Raw genomic sequence first — 6578 nt, 5'->3', positions numbered from 1 at the left:
ATACATTCAGCAATAGGAAAAGTTAAATAATTAAGCTCTGTATCCCCAGTAGATTTTGGGGATATACCTGGGGACAAATCATATGACATATATTTACTAGGGGCAGATGTTAACCCAGAGTGCCCATGATGTCCTTAAGGAGTATATGCTAAGGAATTTTGATAAATATTCCTATTTTTTCTATCGTATTCTAATCAACTTAATCTATTGTGTTCTGCCTTTTTTCCTTTTCTAATTCTTTATGCTTTCCATATTTCTGCTGCTAGACTTTACTTTTTAGAATATGCTCAAAATTAAAGATTGTTTGACCTTTTAAACTTTTATCTTTAAATAAGTAAGTAAATAAATAAATAACCCAGACATGAACTAATTTATCATAATTCTCTTAAGGTATGCAGAAAGATCCACTGTATATTAGAAATTCCCTTTACTCAGGAGAATGAGACAGAATGTCTTTCCCCTGGTTCTGTGTAGCCATACCTGAGGGAATGATTTCCTTTGGAGTCAGTACCACTAGGTAGGAATTGTTAACCAATATGTAGATTAGTGCCACAAGGATAAGTGCAGTAATCACACATTTGGGGATATTGTTACTAGGGTTTTTCAGCTCTGCCGCAGAAAAAGGAAAAAAAAAGGCCAGTCACAAAAAATGTCTATATAGGAGTGCCTGGGTGGCTCAGTTGGTTAAACATCTGACTCTTGGTTCCAGCTCAGGTCATGATCTCAAGGTTTGTGGGTTTGAGGCCCATGTTGAGCTCTGCACTGACAGGATTCTCTTTCTCCCTCTCTCCCTGCCCCTTCCCCGCTTTTTCTCTCTCTCTCTCTGTCTCAAAATAAATACATTTTTAAAAATGACTATATACTGTTTGAAAGTGGTTTCAATATAACATATAGTAAGAAAAGGAAGTGATTCTGCAAAAGAGCTCATTTTTGTTGAATGTTTATTTACCATGACCTGGGTGAGTTGATTCTAGTAGCTATAGAGTTGTGTTAAATTCTAGGATTTCAGTGCTGTATCCTTGAGATACTGGACATGAGCCTTTTGGATGAGAACAGAACAGTTCAGAAACCCTAAACTCTAGGCCAAGAGAACTGGAGTGAATCTTTTCCTACCTGTGGTCAATGTGGTAGAATTGTAACTACCTGTTAATGAAGGGCTAGAATAGCAAATCTGTTTGGCCACAATATTGTAGAACGTAAGGGGAAACTCTCCTGCTCTTTTTCCTTTTTTTTATTTTTTATTTTTTATTTTTTTATGTTTATTTTTGAGAGCGAGAGAGACAGAGCATGATCAGGGGAGGGGCAGAGAGCTATGGAAACACAGAACTCAAAGCAGACTCCAGGCTCTGAGCTGTGAGCAGAGCCTGATGTGGGACTCAAACCCACAGACCGTGAGATCATGAACTGAACCAAAGTCGGATGTGCAACTGACTGAGCCACCCAGATGACCCATCTACTGCTCTTTTCATTCCTTGGATTATGTCTGTACATTAGTTAAAACTTGGATTAAACCTGAATGTATATTGCCAACACTAAAACTGACTGTGATGTTTAACTATTTGGAAAATATAAAGTAATATTATTAATTTATATTACACAACTCCCTCAAAATAATTCATATAAAGAGTAAAATGTAAAAAGTAAGCCCATAAAGATTTAAAGAGGCATAAATACATGTTAGTCTAAATCTTGAGATGGGGAAAGACTTTTCAAGTATGAAAACAATGAAAAAGTAAGAGATTGATAGTGTCATACCATAAGTATTAAAATTATGGTTTAAAAAGTCAAATGAACAAAATAAAAACAAATTTTAATGTTTATTTATTTTTGAGAGACAGAAAGACAGTATGAGCAGGGGAAGGGAGAGAGAGAGGGAGACACAGAATCCGAAGCAGGCTCCAGGCTCTGAGCTGTCAGCACTGAGCCTGACACAGGGCTCAAACTCACGAACCATGAGATCATGACCTGAGCCGAAGTCAGATGCTTAACCAACTGAGCCACCCAGGCGCCTCTCAAATGAACAAAATTTAAAAGTGAAGAATAAACTGGGAAAAATATTTGCCTGTCTTCTTAAAAGGAAGTAATATAAATAGTTATGAACATTTGCAAAATTCTTCCCTCCCATTAGTAGTCAAAGAAAAAGTGAGTTATAATGCTGAGATATGATTTCCATAGACTAAGGGACAAAAGAATGAAAAAAGTATGCTGATGCCAAGTGTGGTCATTTTAATTCACACTAATAGATTTGTAGAGCCCTTCTGGAAGGCAACTTCTCAACACATTTCTAAATATTTATATGCTATTTGTATGCTTCACTTAGTAATTATACTTTAAGATTTTTTTTCTAGTAAAGCAATGAGAAATCCACAGAGATTTACATAGAAGGATGCTGATTGCAACAATAAGTGTAAAATTTTAAAGTGAAAAATTGGAAACAACTCTGGGAACCAACAATGGGAAAATGTTTAAGTAATGATCAAACTTCATATGGTAGATAAATGTGTGTTCATTAGAACCATTTATGCTTAATAATATTTGTAAATTCTCACTGTGTACTTTAAATAAAACAAAATAAACACAGTTATAAGAGTGTATGTGCAGTGTGGTGCCTATGTGTGTACTTACAAGATAATTGGCTACAAGCAATCTTTATTTTAATTTATATTTTCTGTATTTAAAATTTTTTCCCTGATGAAAGTCTGTTATAACTAGGAAATATAGACCATTAAAATATTTGTTCAATAGAGGGGTGCCTGATGGCTCAGTAGGTTAAGCATCTGGGTTCATCTCAGGTCATGATCTCTTGGTTCGTGGGTTTGAGCCCCATGTCAGGCTCTGTGCTCACAGCTCAGAGCCTGGAGCCTGCTTCGGATTCTGTTTCTCCCTGTCTCTGCCCTTCCCCCACTTGTGCTCCCTCTCCCTCTCTCTCTTTCTCTCTCATTCTCAAAAATATATAAACAATAAAAAATTAAAAAAATATAGTTGTTCAAAAGAAACTATGCAATTGCTGTCGAGTCTTTAAGCTGCTACAGTTTTGTGTTCACTTGTTTTAATTATAAAAACCTGGAAAATACTCTGTTTCCCAAAGTTGGAAAGCTGCATTTGTAGAGGGTTTGCGGTGTTTTTACCCATTTGATAAAGTAAGAGAGAAACCCATCACATGAAAACAACGTAGTATTTTTTTTAAAGTTTATTTATTTACTTTGAGAGAGAGTGCATGTGGGAGGGGCAGAAAGACAGAGAGAGAGAATCCCAAGCAGGCTCTGTACTGTCAGTGCTGTGGAGCCCGATGTGGGGCTTGATGTGAAACTCGATGGGGGGACTCGATGGGGCCCAGTGCAGGGCTCAAACTTGTAAAGCGTGAGATCATGCCCTGAGCCAAAATCAAGAGCTGGGTGTTTAACCGACCGAGCCACCCAGGTGCTCCTGTAGTATTTCTTTCTTAGACTAAGGTGCTTAGTGTACATTAGGGATCCATAAATGTTAGTTTTATAATCTGGTTATTTTAATTATCACTACCTGAATTGTATAGAGAATGCTTCAGCGTCTCTAGGGTGCTTTAAAAACGTTTTGTAGTTCATTGCAAACCAGACTTAATTTTGACAAATGGGTCACTTAGTACACATATTTAGGGTTTTACATTTCCTCTCTCAATACTCTTACAAAGGCATGATTCATCTTTTCAACATTACTTATTTTTTTATATTTCCAGCTACTTATTGATTGAGGCACAGTGTTTTGAGCATCTGCTTCTTGCTCAACTATGCTAATCAATGAACATACAGGGATGATTAAGACACGGTCTGGATCCAGTTCACCATTTTGACCCTGGCATCTGGGCAGGCTTGGGGAACACAGTATGTCTCAGTAAGTCTGTTGAATTGATGATCCTTATTCTCCAGACATTCCTGTCTAGAGAAGACAATATATATAAACCAAAACTGTTTTTTCATAAACAACTGGGAAATTTATTATTGCATACATTAAGAAATGCACAAGTAGACCAATATTAGGGTTGTTTGATGCAGTAACTTAACAGTGTCATCAACAACCCAGGTCCTTTCTAGATCTCAGTTCTGCCTCAGATCCACTCACAGTTACAATATGGTTGCTGCAGTTCCAGACATCACAGGCAGGCATAGTAGCTTTCAAAGGCCAAAAGAAAACTATCTCTCTTGGTATGTTTTTCTTGGAATTAGGAAACCGTTTCTCAGCTTCCCATAGCTTGACCTTCCCTTAGGTATCCTGGTTTAGAATGAGTTCTTTTGCCTACACCTAAAACAGAGACTTTTAATATACTGGTTGTGTGCTTCAACAAGGTAATACTAACAATAGCTAAAATTTATGTGGTACCTACTGTATGCACGGAACTGTGTTTAGCATTTACATTAACTCATTTAATCAAATCAGCCACCTTGTGGTATAGTATAGATAGATGAGGAAAAGTATAAGAAAGTATAAGAAATTAAGTATTTTGCCAAGTACCTAGCTATTCACTTTAATTCATTCATTCATTGAAATTAAAATTTATATGTCTTTACATATATGTTTATACATATATATTAATATATATTTTATTATGTATTATATATAACATATATGCTTATAAATAAATAAATCCATAAGGCCACAAAAGCCAAGAAACAATTCAGTGATGAATGAACCACGAGAGTGGTTTGGCTTCTTTCTTGGTGATTTTTCCACAGATTCTATATTTACCCACCCTGAGAGGTGCTCCCCTTTACAGGGACTGGATTAGAGAATTCAAATCTGACTCACAGCCACAAGCTTATCCTTAGCCTCTTTCTCCATTCTGTCACACGTGGCAAGATTATGAAGTCCTGTCTGTGCAGGTTATTGCAGTCAGATAAATAGATTTTAGTTCAAGTCTTGGCTGTGGGAACAGTGTTCTGAAGATCTCTAGACATATTACTATACTTACAAGCAAAACTCCTTGGGAATAGTCTATAGTTCTTTTTCTGGCATAAAAACAGACACATGGGCCAATGGGACAGAACTGAGAGCTCAGAAATAAACACAAACATATATAATCAATTACCATTTTACAGAGAAGCCAAGAATACTCATTGGGGGAAAGGATAGTCTCTCCAACAAGTGATGGGAACACTGGATATTCACATGCAAAACTACAAAATTGGATCCCTGTCTTACACACTCTCACCCCAAATTTGGTTCAGCTATTAAGATTGATAATGACACACATGCACTAAGAGGGTATGGAAAGGTTTATTATTCTTCTGAGACTTTTCATGAGGGACAGGGCAGGGTCCCAAGCAGTTCCAAAAATGTCTTGACAGGACAGGTAAGAGTGACTAGCTTGGGATTCTATGATGGTTAGGCAGTGGGGCTAGGATGAGAGTTTGCGTTGAATGAATGGGGTGAGGTTTGTGTGATTTTAAGTTCCTGACAGTGACAATGGAGAGAACACCAGGCTTTCTTGTCAGCTTGCTCAGATGTGGGCATTAAGGGAAAGGGAGTAGTGGGGCTTAAAAACTGTCAGCAGGCAAACGTCAAAGTGAAGTCAGCCTCTTTAAGAAATGGATTAAACATTTTGCATTATTAGAGTGTTTTTTGATCTGTATCTCTAGAACACTAGAGAACACTAGAGCAACTCCAAATTTTGATATATTAACTGGTATCCTCTCTGCCATTCATTCAATCATTCTACAAACATTTATGAAGTGTCTAAAATAAACATTGTTTCAGATGCTCTGGATAGAATACAATCAGTGCCCAGAACAGACAAACTTCAACACTGTAGCACTTAAATTCTTTAGCATTGTTTAAAATCCTAGGCTTGAGGGTGTCAGGAAATTTTTATCTTGATTTGAAATCAGTTCCTACAGAAAGAATATATACCATTCTAATGGAGGAGTGGTCATGTCTGTGATCTCCATGCTAGTACCTCTGTCCTGTGAGAAAGGAGATGGCATAGTTGGTGACACTAAAGATAACAAAGTAAATCTTGTTATTATTGTCATTCCAAAATTCAAATGAAGAATTTATATAGAACTTTAGGAGAGCCTGTGTTTTGAGTCCCTTATTCCTAGTTGGGTCTGGTGGTCTGTGTTCCTTTCTACATCATGGAATGGTAGAAAAAGGACAAATATTAGAGTTACACAGACCTTGCCCTTCTCGTTTCTGTAAATGATCTTGTTCTGACAATAAAAGTTGCATGTGGAAGCACTATCGCTGGAGATGAGAGCACGGGATAAATTGTGGTTCCTGTTTCGATTTTCTCTGTCTTGCTGATCTCAAGGCCAGCTACAGTGATGAGAAAAATAGGGACTGGAGGAGTCAGGACAGGGGTATGTGTAGGGTTGGAAAGAGAACCAGGAAAAGATAGTATCTAGTTTACTTGGATCCAGATGACATGTGTTCTGGTCTCAGGGATCTGAAACTTTGGGGGAGAAGTAGGAGCAATGAGCTTGGCCTGAAGGTTCCTATGTGCCTTCATCCTGTCGGGGAATAGCCCTGTTCAGAAAATCTAGCTGCATTGCTATCAGGAGGGAGAGGATGATGATCTTTGCGTCACTTAAACGACTCAGTGGAGCAGA

The sequence above is a fragment of the Panthera onca genome, chromosome F2, assembly GCF_046562875.1.
Source record: "Panthera onca isolate mPanOnc1 chromosome F2, mPanOnc1 haplotype 2, whole genome shotgun sequence".
Classification (NCBI taxonomy): domain Eukaryota; kingdom Metazoa; phylum Chordata; class Mammalia; order Carnivora; family Felidae; genus Panthera; species Panthera onca.
Note: the sequence above shows the minus strand (reverse complement) of the source record.